This window comes from Bos indicus, chromosome 4 (genome assembly GCF_029378745.1).
Source record: "Bos indicus isolate NIAB-ARS_2022 breed Sahiwal x Tharparkar chromosome 4, NIAB-ARS_B.indTharparkar_mat_pri_1.0, whole genome shotgun sequence".
Taxonomy (NCBI): Eukaryota; Metazoa; Chordata; class Mammalia; order Artiodactyla; family Bovidae; genus Bos; species Bos indicus.
The window spans coordinates 20588531-20608521 of record NC_091763.1 but is presented as its reverse complement, the minus strand read 5'-3'; the positions used below and the strand labels follow the sequence as shown (position 1 = coordinate 20608521).

The following is a 19991-nucleotide window of genomic DNA, read 5'->3' as shown; positions in this document are numbered from 1 at the left end:
CATTGTCAGTGTTTTGAATTTTAGCCATTCTAATAGTGTGCAGTTGTATCTCATTGTTATTTTAATTTGAATTTGTAATGGCATACGATGTTGAACGTCTTTTTATATAGCTTATTTGCCATCTGTATAACTTTTCTGGTGAAATGTCTTTAAGGGTACAGGCCCACACAAATTGATTTTAAGAGATGGCTAGATAGCATCACTGACTCAGTGGACATGGATTTGAGCAAACTCCAGGAGATAGTAAAGGACAAGGAAGCCTGGAGTCCTGCAGTCTATGGGGTCGCAAAGAGTTGGACACAACTTAGCAACTGAATAACAGTAACCTTTTTATTTAAAAAAATTTAATCTAAACTTAAAGTCCTCAAAATATGTGCTTTTTACCATTAAATATAATGTTAGTCAATTGAATATACTTTCTAGCCATTCAAAATGCTTTCTAATATATATCGCTCAGTCATGTCTGACTCTTTACCACCCCATGGACTCTACAGTCTGTGGAATTCTCCAGGCCAGAGTACTGGAGTGGGTAGCCTTTCCCTTCTCCAGGGAATCTTCCCAACCCTGGGATCGAACCCAGGTCTCCGGCAGTGCAGGTGGATTCTTTACCAGCTGAGTCACTAGGGAAGCCCAAGTATACTGGAGTGGGTATCCTATCCCTTCTCCAGCAATCTTCCTGATCCTGGAATCAAGCCGGGGTCTCCTGCATTGCAGGCGGATTCTTTATCAGCTGAGCCACAAGGGAAGCCGTCTACTATATATAGAAATATATATTTAAGTAAATATTTTAATAATTATTAACTTTGAAAATTTATACTTTCAGTTATAAAAATTACCACGGTTCACAATTAATATAGTTTTCAGTGCAAAAAATCTGAATGGTGTATATAAGCCTGAGGCTTTTGAAATTGTTTGTACTTTAGCATATGAGTTGCTACTGCTGCTGCTGCTAAGTCGCTTCAGTTGTGTCCAACTCTGTGCGACCCTGTAGATGGCAGGCCCCTCTGTCCCTGGGATTGTCTGCCATTTCCTTCTCCAATGCATGCATGCGTGCTAAGTCGCTTCAATCGTGTCTGACTCTGTGCGACCCTATGGACAGCAGTCCACCAGGCTCCACCATTCACAGGATTCTCTAGGAAAGAATACTGGAGTGGGTTGCCATTTCCTTAATTACATGATGATAAATTATCCCAGGAAAATAAAAGATAATTATTAGGAAAAAATCGGGTAAAGGGTAAAAATAGATTTTATACCTCTGTTGCTAAGATATAAGGAACTCACCATGTTTTATGAAAGTACATCAATAATAGGACCTCTAATATGCATTGTGCTTAGTATAGATTGTCTACAAAAGAGAGTAGCTTCTTAGTGATTGAAAATATAATCTTTAAATATGTCACAATAAAGTTTTTAATAGGCAATAATCATTTTTCTAAGTTGTTAACTTACTATATGGAATTAGTAACTTTAGTTTGCAATAAACATAACATTTGATATCCAGTCAATATTTAACTTTATTTTAATGAAAATTATAAACTTGGTGACCTAAATTAATCTTGTATTGCCTGTATTTGAAAAACATTGAGGAAATTGTATGATTAGGAGAGACAAATTTGTTTTCCTGTTAGTAGTGATACATTCATATTTTCCAGAAAGCGAAAGAACTGTAAAACTATTCAAAGGGTTTGGGTCCAGGTTCAAGAAAAAAAAATTATTTCCTAGATGTTAGAAAGTTCATATGTCCCTCATAGTGAAATCCGGAGAAGGAAATGGCAACCCATTCCAGTATTCTTGCATGGAGAATCCCACAGACAGAGGAGCCTGGTGGGCTGCTATCTATGGGGTCGCACAGGGTCGGACATGACTGAAGCGACTTAGTAGCAGCAGCAGCATAGTGAAATCTTGCATATGAGAATAAGCCAGTTACTGCAGGCTATTATTACCTATGACATGGGAGAATTGGTACTACCCATTATGTATTCCAACTCTGTAGAAAGGTTTTCCACCTTCCTGCCTCCTCTCTTGTCTGAGCACTCATATCCCTGGATCTCCTTATTTGGAATCACAGAATCAGTGTGGCATGGGTGTCATTATAGCCAAATATGGGTCCTTTATGACATGACAATGCAGTCAACCCTTGAACAACATGGGTTTGAACTGCACAAGTCCACAAATACCCAGCATCTTTCTCAATATATACATGCAGTAGCACACAATCTGAGGCTGGTTGAATCTGTGGATGCAGAAAGGCAATTGTGGAGAGCTGACTCAGTGACTTGAGCATCCACAGAGTTTGACATATGTGGGGGTTCCTGAATCCAATCCTCTGCAGACACCGAGGGACAACTGTATCACTGTTGAATATCCAGGAAAAATACATCGGTGTTCACCACTAATGTACAACCCACAATTTTCCAAATGTGTTTCATTTTTTTACTTAAAGTTTGCCCTTCTACAGGCAATATCTTAAAGCTCTACTCATGTGATATGTAAATACATATAAGCATATCTTGGAGACCTTATGGTTTTGTTCCAGATGATTGCAATAAGGCAGATGAAGCAAATCTCATGAAGTTTTAGGTTTTATAGTGCATTTAAAGGTATGTCTATATGATACTGTAGTCTCCTAAGTGTGTGATAGCATTATGTCTAATAAAAAGCAATGTACATACCTCAATTTAAAAATTGTTTATTGATTTAGAAAATGCTACCATCATCTGAGCTTTCAGTGACTTGTAATCTTTTTGCTTCTGAAGGGTCTTACCTCAGTGCTGATGGCTGCTGACTGATCATGGTGGTGGTTGCTGAAGACTGGGGTGGCTATGGTAATTTTTAAAAATAATACAGCTATTGAGTTTGCCACATCAATTGACTCTTCCTTTCATGAATGGTTTCTCTCTAACATGCAACTGTTTGATAGTATTTTATCCACAGACCTTATTTCACAGTCAGAGTCAGTCTTTCAAATCCTGCTACTGTTTTATCAACTAAGTTTATGTAATATTTTAATTATTTGCTGTCATTTTGTCAGTCTTCACAACATCTTCACCAGGAGTAGTTTCCATCTTAAGAAACCATTTTCTTTGTTCATTCATATAAAACAGCTCTCTGTGGAAGTTTTATCATGAGATTGTAGCAATTAGCTACATCTTCAGGTTCCATTTCTAATTCAAGTTCTGTTGTTAATTCCACCACATTTGCAGTTACCCCCTCCATAAGAAATCTTGAACCCCTCAAAGTCATCCATGAGGATTGGATCAACTTCTTCCAAGCTCCTGTTAATGTTGATATTTTGACCTCTTTCATGAATTTCCTTAATGACATTTAAAATGGTAAATCCTTTCAAGAAGGTTTTCAATTTATTTTGCCCAGATTCATCAGAGGAGTTAGTATCTATAGCAGCGATAGCCTTAAGAAATGTATTTATTAAAGAATAAGAATTGACAGTTGAAATTATTCTCTGGTCTGTGAGTTACAGAATAGATGTTGTGTTAGTAGGCATGAAACAACATTAGCCTCACGGTACATCTCCATCAGAGCTCTTGGTGATTAGGTGCATTACCAATGAGCAGTACTGTTCTAAAAGAAGTCTTTTTTTTCTGAGTATAGATCTCAACAGTGGACTTAAAATATTCAATAAATTATGTTCAAAGTAGATGTGCTGTCTTGCAGGCTTTATTGTTTCATTTATAGAGCACAGGCATAGTAGATTTAGCATAATTCTTAGGAGCCCTAGGATTTTTGGAATGGTAAATGAGTGCTGACTTCAACTGAAAGTCACCTGCTGCATTAACCCTTAACCAGAGAGTCAGCTTATTTTTTGAAACCAGATGCCATGCACCAACCATGACTATCTAGCTACGAAAGTCCTAGAAGGCATTGCCTTCCAAGATAGGCTGTTCTACCTACCTAAGCTGTCCCATCTACATTGAAAATCTGTTGTTTAGTTTAACCACCTTCATGAATTATTTTAGCTAGATATTCTGGATAACTCGTTGCAGCTTCTACATCAGTGGGGGCAGATTCACTTTGCACTTTTTTTTCATGGAGATGGCTTCTTTGCTTCAACGTCATGTACCAACCTCTGTTCAAAATTTCCTTTTGCAGCTTCTTTACCTCTCTCGGTCTCCATAAAATTAAAGAGAGTTATGGCCTTGCTCTGGATTAGGCTTTGGCTTAAGGGAACATTGTGCTTAGTTTGATCTTCTACCCAGACCACTAAAACTTTCTCCATATCAGCAATAAGGTTGTTTTGCTTTCTTATCATTTGCGTGTTCACTGGAGTAGCATTTTCAAATTCCTTCAACAACTTTACACTCACAGCTTGGCTAACTGGTGCCAGAGGCCTAGCTCTTGACCTACTTTGGTTTTTAGCATGCCTTCCTCACTAAATCATTTCTAGTTTTTGATGTAAAGTGAGAGGTGTACAACTCTTTTGTTCACTTGAACATTTTGAAGTCATTCTGGTTGTTAATTGGCCTAATTTCAATATTGTTGCATCTCAGGGAATAGGGAGGTGTGAGGAGATGAAAACGTTGGAAACATTGTGAGAATTACCAAAATGTGACACAGAGACATGAAGTTGAAAAATACTTTTGGAAGAATGGTGCCAATGGACTTGCTTAATTGTGAAAAATATAATATCTACCAAGTGAAGTAAAGTGAAGCAGAATAAAACTAGGTATGCCTATACATGGGGCTTCCCTGGTGGCTTACATGGTAAAGACTTTGCCTGCAATAAGGGAGACCTGGGTTCACTTCCTGGGTTGGGAAGATCCCCTAGAGAAGGAAATGGTAACCCATTCTGGTATTCTTGCCTGGAGAATCCCATGTACAGAGGAGCCTGGTGGGCTACCAGTCCATGGGGTCACAAAGAGTCGGACATGACTGAGCAACTAACACTTTCACTTTATGCCTATACATGTCTTCTTTCCTCTTTGAAAACATTATATTAAAGTATATTATATAACATACAGTTATAGGTAATGGTAACCCACTCCAGTACTCTTGCCTGGAAAATCCCATGGACAGAGAAGCCTGGTAGGCTACAGTCCATGGGGTCACAAAGAGTCGGACACAACTGAGCGACTTCACTTTCACTTTTCATAGTTCTAGGTAACTGTACAGTTCAGTGACTTTTTTACAAGATGAATACACTTATGGTACAACACATGCATGCGTGCTCAGGCATGTCCAACTCTTTGTAACCCTATGGACTGTCATCCACCAGGCTCTGTCCATGGAATTCTCCAGGCAAGACTACTGGAGCAGATTGCCATTCCCTCCTCCAGAGAAACTTCCTGACACAAGGATCAAACCTGTGTCTCTTACATCTTCTGTACTGGCAGACAGATACTTTACCACTGAGCCACCTGGGAAACCCATCCTTATGGCAGTTCAGTTCAGTCGCTCAGTCGTGTCCGACTCTTTGCGACCCCATGAATTGCAGCACGCCAGGCCTCCCTGTCCATCACCAACTCCTGGAGTTCACCCAGACTCACGTCCATCGAGTCAGTGATGCCATCCAACCATCTCATCCTCTGTTGTCCCCTTCTCCTCCTGCCCCCAATCCCTCCCAGCATCAGAGTCTTTTCCAATGAATCAACTCTTCGCATGAGGTGGCCATAGTACTGGAGTTTCAGCTTTAGCATCATTCCTTCCAAAAAAATCCCAGGGCTGATCTCCTTCAGAATGGACTGGTTGGATCTCCTTGCAGTCCAAGGGACTCTCAAGAGTCTTCTCCAACACCATAGTTCAAAAGCATCAATTCTTCAGCGCTTAGCCTTCTTCACAGTCCAACTCTCACATCCATACATGACCTCTGGAAAAACCATAGCCTTGACTAGACGGACTTTTGTTGGCAAAGTAATGTCTCTGCTTTTGAATATGCTATCTAGGTTGGTCATAACTTTCCTTCCAAGGGGTAAGCGTCTTTTAATTTCATGGCTACAGTCACCATCTGCCGTGATTTTGGAGCCCCCAAAAATAAAGTCTGACACTGTTTCCACTGTTTCCCCATCTATTTCCCATGAAGTGATGGGACCAGATGCCATGATCTTTGTTTTCTGAATGTTGAGCTTTCAGCCAACTTTTTCACTCTCCACTTTCACTTTCATCAAGAGGCTTTTGTGTTCTTCTTCACTTTCTGCCTAAGGGTGGTGTCATCTGCATATCTGAGGTTATTGAGATTTCTCCCAGCAATCTTGATTCCAGCTTGTGTTCTTTCCAGTCCAGCATTTCACATGATGTACTCTGCATATAAGTTAAATAAGCAGGGTGACAATATACAGCCTTGACATACTCCTTTTCCTATTTGGAACCAGTCTGTTGTTCCATGTCCAGATCTAACTGTTGCTTCTTGACCTGCATATAGATTTCTCAAAAGGCAGATCAGGTGGTCTGGTATTCCCATCTCTTTCAGAATTTTCCACAGTTTATTGTGATCCACACAGTCAAAGGCTTTGGCATAGTCAATAAAGCAGAAGTAGATATTTTTCTGGAACTCTCTTGCTTTTTCCATGATACATCACCCAAATCCAAATATAGAACACTGTCCATCAGTCAAGAGGGCTTTTTCACCTTCCTATCAGGCATTAACTCTGTCTATTAAAAAGTCACTGGTATGCTAGCTTCTACTACCATGGTTTGGCCATTTTAAGTTTATGTAAATAAAACCACACAGAGTGTACTCTTTTCTCTGGCTTATTTCACTCTAGACATTATGTCTGAGAAATCTGTCCATGTGGCTGCATATAGCAGTAATTTGTTACTTAAATTGCTGTATAGTATTCTATTGTATAGAAATGTGACCATGTAATTACTATACAGTGAAAGGATATTTTTACCATTTTGCCTATTTTGAATAATGCTATATTTACTAGTTGTGTGTGTGTGTGTGAGCATCATTTTGGGGATGGTACCCAGGGGTAAAATTGCCAACAGCGCATAAGAATGTATACAATCAGTTATGCTCAGCTTTTATAGAAACTGAAGTAGTTTTCCAAAGTGTTTTTGTGTAAGTATGAGCAGTGTAAGAGAATGTTAGTTCTGAATTTGCTAGCCACCACTATTTGTGGTCACACTATCAATCTTCTCAATGTATAGTAGTGTCTTATTGTGCATATTTGCATGCCTTTATAAGTCATGATATTGTCTATCCCTTTATTTTATCATTGGTCACTTAGGTAAGTGTATTATCATTAATGAAATGCTTGTTCAAGTCCTTTGCACATTAAGAAAAAAGTTCTTCCATTTTCTTGCTAATTGGCAGGAGTTCTGTTACATCATAGATGAGTACTTTGCCGAGTATATATGTTTAAAATATCTTCTTCCAATTTTGTCTTTTGATGAACATTAGTTCTTCACTTAAATCAAGTCTAAATTGAACATACTTTCATTGATAGCTGTTGCTTTTTGTGTTCTATTTAAAAACTACCTTTCATTTGGTTACAAAATTATTCTCCTATGTTATCTTCTGAGTTGGGGCTAAAAGAAAAGAAGGTTAAAATGGAGAAACAACAGAGGGATTAGAGTATTAGATAAGCTGCATCATTAGTTTTCCAACTTTGCTGTACACTGAGACATGTGGAAAGTTTTTAAGCCCCCAGTGCCCCTGCTGTGCCCCAAATCGACTAATAAAGAATCTCTCGGTTTGGTACCCAGGCACTGGTATATTTTAACTGGATTAGAGAGCATTTAGGTGGGGAAAAAATGAGCAAAGAAAGAACTGCATGGGACCAAGTACTGTGAATGTCAATTCAGGCTAGATTGTGGGCGCCACAGAGTGAAGTAATGGTGACTATCATGGGAATTAAAGCCATGGCTTATAGAATTTTGCGTCCAGAATAAAGATTCAGATTGAATCCAGCAAATAGTAGGGCTGAAAAAGTTTTTTGAGGAAATTAATATGATTCACTAATCCATTAAGAGGATTAAAGTGGCAGGGGATAGAGGTGGATTGTAAGTGGGGGAAATGAGAAAATTTTCAAATTAGTACCTGTGTTCTGGCTTTTATAACTCTGGTAACTATCAGAAACTGTGTGGTGAATTTCACATGTATGAGATTTTTCTGACAAGAGGATCTAAAGCTACCATCAGATTTTCAAAGGAATCTGAAATTCCCAAAGGCTAACAGCAAATAAATTAGAGAAGGAAATCAGTTGGTAGTTATTATGTTTTGCCACTTAAAAAGTTATTGAACACCCAAACCATGAAAAGAGAAGACTGATGGCAGAGATGTTTATGGGTGGACTAAGAAGTGTCAGAGGCTGAGTGTGTGTGTGTGTGAGAGAGAGAGAGAAAAGGGAAGAGGCAGAGGGGAGGGGAAAAGAATGGTGAAAACAAAACATGAATTAAAAGACAAGATGACAGGAAGAATAGATAGATGATTAAGAGGAAAATAATAAGAATGAGTAATGGAAGAGGTATTAAGATTTTATAATTTTATTTATTTATCGGCTGTGCTAGGCCTTTGTTGCTATGGCGGGCTTTTCTCCAGTCGTGGCGAGGGATGACTACTCACTCTCTAGTTGGCGGAGCACAGGCTTTTCATTGTGGTGGCTTCTCTTGTGGTTGAGCGTGGGTTCTAGGGCATGCGGGCTTCAGTAGTTGAAGTTCCTAGGCTCTAGAGCACAGGCTCACTGGTTGTGGCACACAGGCTTAGTTGCTCCACAACAAGTGGGATCTTCCCAGACCAGGAATCGAACCCATGTCTCCTGCACTGGCAGGCAGATTCCTTACCATTGAGCCCCAGCGAAGCCCCCTGAGGTGAAGATTTTAAAACTTGAGTTTGACAGACAATATGATATATAGACTTGAACTTCTAAATCAATTGTATTGAAATGATCAGATGATCAGAAAGAAAAATCAATAATCAGTTCATGAACGTGAAAGTAAAAGTTGCTCAGTCATTTCTGACTCTTTGCGACCCCATGGACTATACAGTCCATGGAATTCTCCAGGCCAGAATACTGGAGTGGGGCGCCTTTCCCTTCTGCAGGGGATATTCCCAACCCAGGGATTGAACCCAGGTCTTCTGCATTGCAGGTGGATTCTTTACCAGCTGAGCCACAAGGGAAGCCCAATCAATCCATGGTCCTTATATTTTTACTGTAAGCATTCAGTGGGTATAATTTTCATTCTAGCCTCTTGTTCTTTGGTATCAAAAACTCTTTCTTTTATTTTATGCTAGGTGATCTACACATTAAATAAATTTTAAAGTAGGTATTGAAAATAGAATAAGATCCTTTAACAGATTTTAAAAAGTAATTATTTTAAGTGATAAAATTGTGTGCTAAAAGTTTAGATTTAGATGCAACTGTCAAAAAAGCTTAGGAATTCATTACAATTATGAAGGGATACATTTTTTAAACTCATTTTCTCACGTAGAGGTAGGAAAGAATTATTGCACAAAGAACTGATAGATGAGCTGAATCATATCACTGCTTCACAGATAAGGCTACTGTGAATGAAATAATGTGTTTAATGGGAAAAAGTTGACAGGTTCTTAACTTTAAACATATTACATATGTGTAAAGCCAGAATAATGGCATTTGGTACCCTGGGGTTAAATAAAAAACCCATGAGAAAAATCATAGACTTGATTTTTGGGAGATTGTGTTCATAAGGTAAAACCACATTCATTTTATGCTAATAAAATAAGCTGAGCATTTCTTGAGTGTAGTCTTTGCAAATAGCCATCATTTCAGAGACTGAGTCATCATAAAGTCTAGCTGTGTTTATCATTATCTTACCACTGATAGCTGGATAGCTACAATTCCAATAAGTCTTTCATGATAATATTAAATTTTTATTTTCTAAGACTTGACAATCTGATAACTTCCATAAGGCTAAATACACTAGGTTATAAAAGCTTAGTTTTCTATATCCTCTGTCCTCCTAAGTTTTTGATGTTATGCCTTCATATATCTACTAGGCATTCTTGAAATTAGTGAAATTGGAAAACTTTAATCTGCATCCCTATTGTTGGTTATTTTTCCTAGCAGAAGCAAGCTCAGAAATGGTAGATAATTGTTAGGATTTTCTTAGATGAGTGGGTGGGAAAACCAAAGAGGAAGGCAGGGAAAGACATTGAGTGCATTTGAGTTAATAGGCAATGGGATCTGAGCTGAATGAGAAAGTTAGTAAGCATAGGATGAGGTCACCAAGCAGCGAAGAGGTAAAGAAAGACCTGGCCACCTCAGATGTGCTGTAGAACCTTGAGAGTGGGAATAGTTAAACAGAATAATAAAAATATAGTATTTATATTTAAAGTGTATGGACTTTTATACCACTGATACTCAGTAAGTACTCTTTCTAGTGCCCACTATTTCCTCCTTACTCTGAGGATAAAGGGAATTTTATGTGTGATATTATTTAACTTTGTTGATTTATAAAAATAAAAAAATACATTATGCTTTAAAATAATTCTTAATGATAAAAATAGATACACAATGGCTAGAGCATGTTAGGAAATGAATGTAATAGAAGGAAGTGACTTTTAAATGATGAAGAAATATTATTTTTACTTTAGTATTCATTGTTAGAGTCTTTGTAATGATTCAATATAATTACAGTGTTCATATTTTTGCAATGTACTGGCTAAGCCCAGTTGAAATTGGAGGATATGAAGTACTAAACCACTGTAAAAGAAATAATATCATGATATTAATAAGTTTGGTATTCCATGTAGATTAAGCAAGCTAAGGTGTTAAATTATGGATATCCAAATTATCTTTATTATCATTTTATAGGAGAAGGCAATGGCAACCCACTCCAGTACTCTTGCCTGGAAAATCCCATGGATGGAGGGGCCTGGTGGGCTGCAGTCCATGGGGTCGCTAGGAGTCGGACACGACTGAGCGACTTCACTTTCACTTTTCACTTTCATACATTGGAGAAGGAAATGGCAACCCACTCCAGTGTTCTTGCCTGGAGAATCGCAGGGACAGGGGAGCCTGGTGGGATGCCGTCTATGGGGTCGCATAGAGTCAGACAGGACTGAAGTGACTTAGCAGCAGCATCATTTTTTTTTTCTAATTTTATTTTATTTTTAAACTTTACATAATTGTATTATTTTGCCGAATATCAAAATGAATCCGCCACAGGTATACATGTGTTCCCCATCCTGAACCCTCCTCCCTCCTCCCTCCCCATACCATCCCTCTGGGCCGTCCCAGTGCACCAGCCCCAAGCATCCAGCATCGTGCATCGAACCTGGACTGGCAACTCGTTTCCTACATGATATTTTACATGTTTCATTGCCATTCTCCCAAATCTTCCCACCCTCTCCCTCTCCCACAGCAGCAGCATCATTTTATAGGAAAACCTACTAAAAGGTAGTATACAAATATACCTAGTATAAACGTGAATAAAAATGTGTGCTATAGTAAATTAGCTTATGATACCAAGTCTTCTTATATAATGAATTCTTTTTGGGTGGGCTTTTATTATTAATATAAAAGTAATAATAAGGAACTAATATATCATAATGGCTTTTGTAAGCATAACTACAACTGCTTTTGTAAAATGCAGGATGATAGGATAAAAACATTAAAATGCACACCATTAATTTATGATGAATTATAATGCCTGGTATGTTCCAATTAAACCTTGGTCAAATCTATTTTTAGCTTGTTAAAAATTACTTAACTTGGTCAATTTTGATCTTTATTTCCCCTTACCCACCCATAGTGTGGTTGCCCACCTTTTAATGAAGAAGAGAGAAGGACAAATATTAAACAAATAGATGTGAAGAGAGGTTTGCTGTATCATTTACTTCTACCATTGACAAGAGTGTCAGAATTTGTACGTGGATTTTGGTCAATAAAAATAGACTGAAATTTGTGGCAAAGTAAAATGTACTGAAACTCAGATGGAGTATCTGCATGAAACTGATGCCTATGGATGTGTAGGACTCATGAAATTATTAAACGTTTTAATCTTCATCTTTACTCAGAAAAGAAATCAACAGGTCCTACCCTCAAAGACCTTATTATCTAGAAGAATAAGGCAAGGCAAATGTGTGTTCAATAAGTAAAATGATATTCAGGGTGTATGAAGCTGAGAATGCTTTCCTCAGACTAGAGAATTCAAGGCAGCTTCATAAGAAAGATAATACTTCAAAGGAAGCTAGATGGGCAAGTTGGACTGAATTCATCTGGGGAGGGTGTGTGGACCGGTGTGAATAGAGACAAGAGTTGTAGGTGGGGCCAGGATATTCCAGATAGATCAGATCCTGCAAAGGTCTGGAGGTGTGAGGAAATATTTCACATGTTCAATATGAAATATAGTTAAGTATGGCCAGGAGTGTAAGAGAATTATGAGGGATGATGCTAGAATGTTGGGTAGGGGCATATTGTGCAGGGATTTGTATGCTGAGGCAAAGAGTTAGACATTATTGTTCCACTGGAAAAAAGTCATTGAAGAAAAAACAGTGGAAAGATTTTTAAAAAGGCTCCTCTGGAGGCAAAGTGAAAATGGATTGGGCAGTGTATCTGGATGAAAAAGAAAAATTTAGAGACTTAATAAACACATGCAAACTGAAATGGCCAGTGTAACAGAAAATGATGTTTTCAAATACCTTATTGCAACAGAGGAAAGAATCTTTTTCCTCTCATCTTGTCCTTGTGATCTTTCTAAAACGTTAATTTGTATATGTGAAATCAGTGTTTCCTCTAGAGACTCCATCAGAGAGGAATCCACTTAGAGGGTCTTTCAGGTTGGAGGCAGGATCCATTTCCTTGTGCAAGGAGGATGTACATGTCTGCTAAGTTTCGTTAGTCATGTCCAGCTCTTTGTGACCCCGTGGACTGTAGGCCGCCAGGCTCCTCTGTCCATGGGATTCTCCAGGCAAGAATACTGGAATGGGTCGCCATGCCCTCCTCCAGGGGATCTCCCACACCCAGGGATCGAATGTCTCTTATGTCTTCTGCATTGGCAGACCGGTTCTTTACCACTAGCGCGACTATGGAGGACATCAGGTTCTTACTGGCTGTTGGCTAAAAGGTGTTCTCAAATCCCAATGGCTGCCTGTAGTTCCCTGCACTGTGCTGGGTACATGACAGTTTGCATATTCAAGTCCAGCAAGAGAGCATCTCTTCCATCTGGGGACTAATGTAATCCAATTGTATATAATTTAAGGTAATCATGAGAGCCTTTGACTGTGTGGATCACAACAAACTGTGGAAAATTCTTAAAGAAATGGGAATACCAGACCACCTTACCTACCTCCTGAGAAATCTGTATGCAGGTCAAGAAGCAACAGTTAGAATTGGACATGCAACAACAGACTGGTTCCAAATCAGGAAAGGAGTATGTCAAGGCTGTATGTTGTCACCCTGCTTATTTAACTTATATGTAGAATATATCATGCAAAACGCCCAGCTGGATGAAGCACAAGCTGGAATCAAGATTGCCAGGAGAAATATAAATAATCTCAGATATGCATATGACACCACCCTTATGGCATAAAGTGAAGAAGAACTAAAGAGCCTCTCGATGAACGTGAAAGAGGAGAGTGAAAAAGTTGGCTTGAAACTCAACATTCAGAAAACTAAGATCATGGTATCCAGTCCCATCACTTCATGGCAAATAGATGGGGAAACAGTGGAAACAGTGACAAACTTTATTTTTGGGGGCTCCAAAATCACTGCAGATGGTGATTGCAGCCATGCAATTAAAAGACACTCCTTGAAAGAAAAGTTATGACCAAACTAGACAGCATATTGAAAAGCAGAGACATTACTTTGCTAACAAAAGTTCATGTAGTCAAAGCTATGATTTTTCCAGTAGTCATGTATGGATGTGAGAGTTGGACTATAAAGAAAGCTGAGTGCCAAAGAATTGATGCTTTTTTTTAAATTTTTTTATTTTTAAATTTTACAATATTGTATTGGTTTTGCCAAATATTGAAATGAATCTGCCACAGGTATACATGTGTTCCCCATCCTGAACCCTCCTCCCTCCTCCCTCCCCATACCATCCCTCTAAGACAGAAATATAGATCAATGGAACAAAATAGAAAGCCCAGAGATAAATCCACGCACATATGGACGCCTTATCTTTGACAAAGGAGGCAAGAATATACAATGGATTAAAGACAATCTCTTTAACAAGTGGTGCTGGGAAAACTGGTCAACCACTTGTAAAAGAATGAAACTAGAACACTTTCTAACACCATACACAAAAATAAACTCAAAATGGATTAAAGATCTAAACGTAAGAATTGATGCTTTTGAAATATAGTGTTGGAGAAGACACTTGAGAGTCCCTTGGACTGCAAGGAGATCCAACTGGTCAATGATGAAGGAAATAAGTTCTGAATATTCATTGGAAGGACTGATGCTGAAGCTGAAACTCCAATAGTTTGGCCACCTGATGCAGAGAACTGACTCCTTGGAAAAGACCCTGATGGGGATGACAGAGGATGAGATGGTTGGATGGCATCACCAACTCCATGGACATGAGTTTGAGCAAGCTCCAGGAATTGGTGATGGACAGGGAAGCCTGGCGTGCTGCAGTCCAAAGAGTAGGACCCGACTGAGTAACTGAACTGAACTGAATCATGAGAATGATATCCCATCATCTTTGCCATTTTTCTATTGGTTTTTATTAGTTGGGAGGAAGCCACAAATTCTGCTTGCATCCATAAGAATGGGATTATTGAAGGATATGCCTCAGGAGGCCATCTTATACTGTATCCTCCATACATACATTGATGAAGCTTTTGATCAAAAGTGAGAATCTAATAAGTAATCCTGTTAAAATGGAACAATCTGTTATACTTCAGGGGCTTTCCTAGTGGCTCAGATCATAAAAAATCTGCCTGCAATGCAGTAGACCTGGTTTCAATCCCTGGGTTGGGAAGATCCCCTGGAGAAGAAAATAACTACCCACTCCAGTATTCTTGCCTGGAGAGTTCCATGGACAGTGGAGCCTGGCAGGCTACAATCCATGGGGTCGCAGAGTCAGACACAGTTGAATGACACACACACACATACACACACATACATTATGTTTCAGAGAGTGATCTTTTAAAAATACAATTGGAATCATCATCTGTAACTATACCCTATTTTCCTCCTGCTTATAACATTCTGTAATTTTCTAACACACTTGGAGTAAAGGCCAAAGTCCTCATCAAGGTTTATAGACAAACTTGAGTTGGCCCCTATTAAATCATTTCCTGTGATTTCCCTCTTTGCCCTTGTGCTCCAGTCATATTCTGAATTTTCCTAGATGTGTGCCTTTGAAATAATTATTCCCTCTCCCTCCTTACCTTCTCCTTGTCAGTGCCAACTCAAAGTCAATGTAAATTTTCCAGAAAGGCTATAATCTAGAATTTTACCAGTCATCGTTGAGTATAACCTGGTTTCTATTGTCTTTTTGAATCAATAATTGATGGTATTTTCTTCTGGTCTATACTGCTTTTGCTGGTTAGCCTCCACCTCCTCTACAGTTGAATATAAATTCTACAAGAACAAAGTCTTAATGTGTGTAGTTCACCCAGAGCAGTTTGTTTCATTGGTGGGGCACAATATTTATTTGTTGAATGAATGAAAATCCCCTATAAATCTTCTCCGGAAGCAGCTTTTGTCATTACTTGGGAAATCAGATTTGAATTATAAAAAATACTTATTTTACTTCATGTGTTTTTGGTTTGACTGTCTACATAAATTGTCAAAATCTTAGCAAATATTGTAACTTGCATTTCTTTAGTAATCACCGTAAAAACCTCATGCTCTGAGAACATCATTTTTAACGCTGAATATATGTTGCATGTTTGTCTGGACATAACCATTATTTTCACTGAGTTGCAGTTGTGAATTAACTATTTGCCTTATTTACTGATTAGCAAGTCGTATTGTTGCTTACTAAATGTATTTCAACCATGTAAATGATTTCTTATTCCAATAAAAAATAATGAAGAAACTGATTGCAGCTATGATTCACTTGCATTCTTAAAGAAATCCATTAATGGCAATGCTATAAGATTAAGACTATTCAAATGTGCTTTAATACAAATACCCCAGAAATTTTAGTGATTTTAGGAGTATGCTACTACCTTTGAAAGGGATGTGATAATGCCATTACCAATAAAAAGAAAGACTCTTGATCAAGTAAATATATTCTGGGACTCCTTCTAGCTTGTGCAGTGCTGCCTGGTGAGGAGCTTGATAAGAGGTTGGTTTGTGTTTGGAGTGCAATCTATACTACTGATGATGTGGACTGGAGAATATAGAAATCTGGAGAGGAACTGGATGAATAATGAGTTGCACAGAGCTTTTATCTTTTCTTTTTTTTTTTAGGGAAGCTATTCAACATTGAAAAATGTAGTAATTTTTTTTTAATATCAAGAAATTAGCTTTAATCAATTCCTCTAAGATTAAGAATAAAACAAGGCATGTTTTCTTTTCAGGAGACAAGACTGAAACTTGAACTTACAAAGCATACTTAAATATGCGGAGATTCATAGACACACTCATTTAATACCTTGTAACACAGTAGCTTGAAAAGAAGTATGCAAAAATTTATATATAATTAAGATCAAGGTGTAAAAAATGCCGGCAGTGGACTCTCCAGTAAATGCCTATTATCAGAAACTCACCTGAAGGAGCAAAGCTAGAGGAAGGTAATTAATCTTCAAGATTGAAAGTGTTATAATAGCAATTGTCCTTTTTGAGGTATATAATTGAATTTTCAAGAACATAGAGTCATCTACTTTTAAAGGTGAAAACAAAGAATGTGTATGGATTTATGACATTTCCCAAGCATCATTTTTATTTTTTAATGAAGAGATTCAAACTATTAATCTAGGTGAGATGTATATAATGACTGATCAAATTGTATCTTGGAACAGGCTGTCTAAATAGCTTATGGTCACACACAGTGACAAAGAGTTTTAATAGGTTTCATCAGCAAGGACTTCATGAATGAAAGAAGGGATAATTTCTCTTCCTATATGAGATAGGTTCTTTTCTTTCTGATGCTACCACCTCAAAAAATCTTTTCATGAATTATATAAAGGTTACAGCACTACATTCAGTCAGATAGTACTTGCATGCCCTTCAGTGATAAAGTTTCAAAGAAAGTCCTTCTCCTTGGTGAAAAAGGAGGGAGGGGAAAGAAAGCTTCATTCACTGTAGCACAGTATACAGGGCCAAGCGTTGTGCTGCATTATAGGTTTTGTGTGTGTGCTCAGTCACTCAGTCATGACTGACTCTTTGAGACCCCATGGACTGCAGCCCACCAGGCTCCTCTGTCCATGGGATTTTCCAAGAAAGAATACTGGAGTGGGTTGCCATTTCCTATTCCAGGGGATCTTCCTGACCCAGGAATTGAACTTGAGTCTCTTCCATCTCCTGCATTGGCAGGTAGATTCTTTACCACTGAGCCACCTAGGAAGCCCACTATAGGTTTACATAGATAATAAAATACAAAGTTTTCTTGCACGTTGGTGTTTTCCATCTGTTGAATAAACAAACAGGTTTTCTGTTTTTGTCATTTTTAAAACAACTTGTGCTAAGTCTCTAAATGAACAGTGTTCTCGATGTAAAGCAATGGAAAACTTGTTTAGAGAGAATGTTTTGAGAGGGCTTGTTTTGAGGGTGGGTGGGTTGGCTTTTAAGCTAAGATTTAAAAGACATGGCGGAGAAATCACTGGGTGAAAACAAGTGAATATGGCTTTATATGACGCAAGAGAAAAAAGAAGGAAGGTCACTAGAGAGATGAGTCACCCCCTGCAGATGGGTCAGTTAAGAACAATGACACACAGTCATTAGATTAGGAACAGGAAGGGTTATAAGTTGCTTTGGCAAGAGCAGTTTCAGTTGAGGGTAGAGAACGAAATTCAAATTGCTCAGAATTGAGGAATGAATGAGGGCAAGGCTGGTGGTAGTAAAAGGAAAGCCATGAATACAACCAATATCAAAAGCAACTTATATAGTCAATTTCATGTTGTTGTATGATCTAAACACTTGACAACACAAGTTGTAATTAGTAGCATTATTCCATGGTAGGTTATCGTAAGACAGTATTACATAACCATTAAATGTAATATGAGAGAATATTTAACAATATATGAAAAAGCTCACTCATTTATAAATTGAAAAGTGGAATGTAATACTGGCTATGCAGAAGTCTTTTAAATATATGACTCTAACACATCTGCCTATGAATATATAGATACAAAAAAAGATGGAACTTTCATGGTGGTCCAGTGGTTAAGACTGATGATGGTGGAGGTTCAGTTGCTAAGTGGTGTCCGACTCTTGTGACCTCATAGACTATAGCCCACCAGGCTCCTCTGTCCATGGGATTTCCCAGGGAAGAATTTGAATGGGTTGCCATGCCCTCCTCCAGGGGATCTTCCCCACCCAAGGACTGAACCTAATTGTCTTGCATTGCAGGTGGATTCTTTACCCACCAGCCACCAGGAACACCCCATGGTTAAGACTGCTGCTGCTGCTAAGTCGCTTCAGTCCTTTCCGACTCTGTGTAACCCCATAGACGGCAGCCCACCAGGCTCCACCATCCCTGGGATTCTCCAGGCAAGAACACTGGAGTGGGTTGCCATTTCCTTCTCCAATGCATGAAAGTGAAAAGTGAAAGGGAAGTCGCTCAGTCATGTCCAACTCTTTGCAACCCAAAGGACTGCAGCCCACCAGGCTCCTCCGTCCATGGGATTTTCCAGGCAAGAGTACTGGAGTGGGTGCCATCACCTTCTCCAATGGTTAAGACTACGCACTGCCAATGCCAAGGGGAACTTGGATTTGATTTCTGATCAGGAAACTAAGATCCCACATGCCATACACTGCAGCCAAAAGGTAAAACAAATAAAAGAAATAGAGAAAGATGTCAATATTAGATACCATTATTTTATATTATGTTCTATATATATGTGTGTGTGTGTAAATGTAACTACAAGAGTTCATATTCATTGACTATAAACAGGTGTTATATAAGTATAAACAGTCGTCATCTCTGGGTGATTGTTTTATTGACATTAATGTTTAACAATGAACGTGTATCTTATAATCACAAGTTAGAGATTAAGCATCATAAAAAAAAATGTAACAAGCTCTAAACTCACATAGACTTGCTTCAAGTCTATGCTCTGGTAGTCACTAATTTATCTTCCCCAAGTTACTCTTTAATCCTCTGTGAAAGGAGAATTAAAATAGATGGCTTGTAAGGTTTGCAAGATCATATTAACAATATATTAAAAGTTCTAGCACTTTAAAAATGATTATGCTGTCAATAATTTACTGCTACAGGCTGAATGTTTGTGTTCCTTCCAAATTCATATGTTGAAACCTAATCCTCAATGTGATGGTAATTGGAAGAGGGACTTTTGGGAGGTGATTAAATTTTGAGTGTTGAACTTTCAAGAATGGGATTAGTGCCCCCAGAGTGTTCCCTGCCCACTCTGCCATGTGAAGACATACCAAAAATATATCTGCCCATGAATTAGGAAGCGGGCTGTCACTAGATGCCAGATCTTCCAGCATGGTGATTTTGGACTTTACAGCCTCCAGAACTATGAGTAATAATTTTTTTAAAATGACCTGATTGGTGCTGTTTTTGTTGTAACAGTCCCAACAAACTAGGGCACCTCCATAGATTTTTTTAAAAGTTATATATTCTTATATGTATATATGGGCTTCCCTGGAAGCTCAGCTGGTAAAGAATTCCCCTGCAATGCAGAAGACCTTGGTTTGATTCCTGGGTCAGGACGATTCTCTGGAGAGGGATGGGTTACCCACTCCTGTATTCTTGGGCTTCCCTGATGGCTTAGATGGTAAAGAATTTGCCTGCAATGCGGGAGACCTTCATTCGATCCCTGTGTTGGGAAAATCCCCTGGAAGAGGGCATGGAAACCCACTCCAGTATTCTTGCCTGGAGAATTCCCATGGACAGAGGGAGCCTGCAGGCTACAGTCCATGGGGTTGCAAACAGTCAGATATGACTGAGCGACTAAGCACAGAACAGCA

The 19991-nt window shown here is 38.6% G+C and overlaps 1 pseudogene; it reads right to left on the bottom strand.

Annotated features, from left to right (window-relative positions):
- Window positions 1–2697: 2697 nt before the first annotated feature.
- LOC139182651 (tigger transposable element-derived protein 1-like) lies at window positions 2698–4462 on the bottom strand (annotated as a pseudogene).
- Between the last annotated feature and the right edge of the window lie 15529 nt (window positions 4463–19991).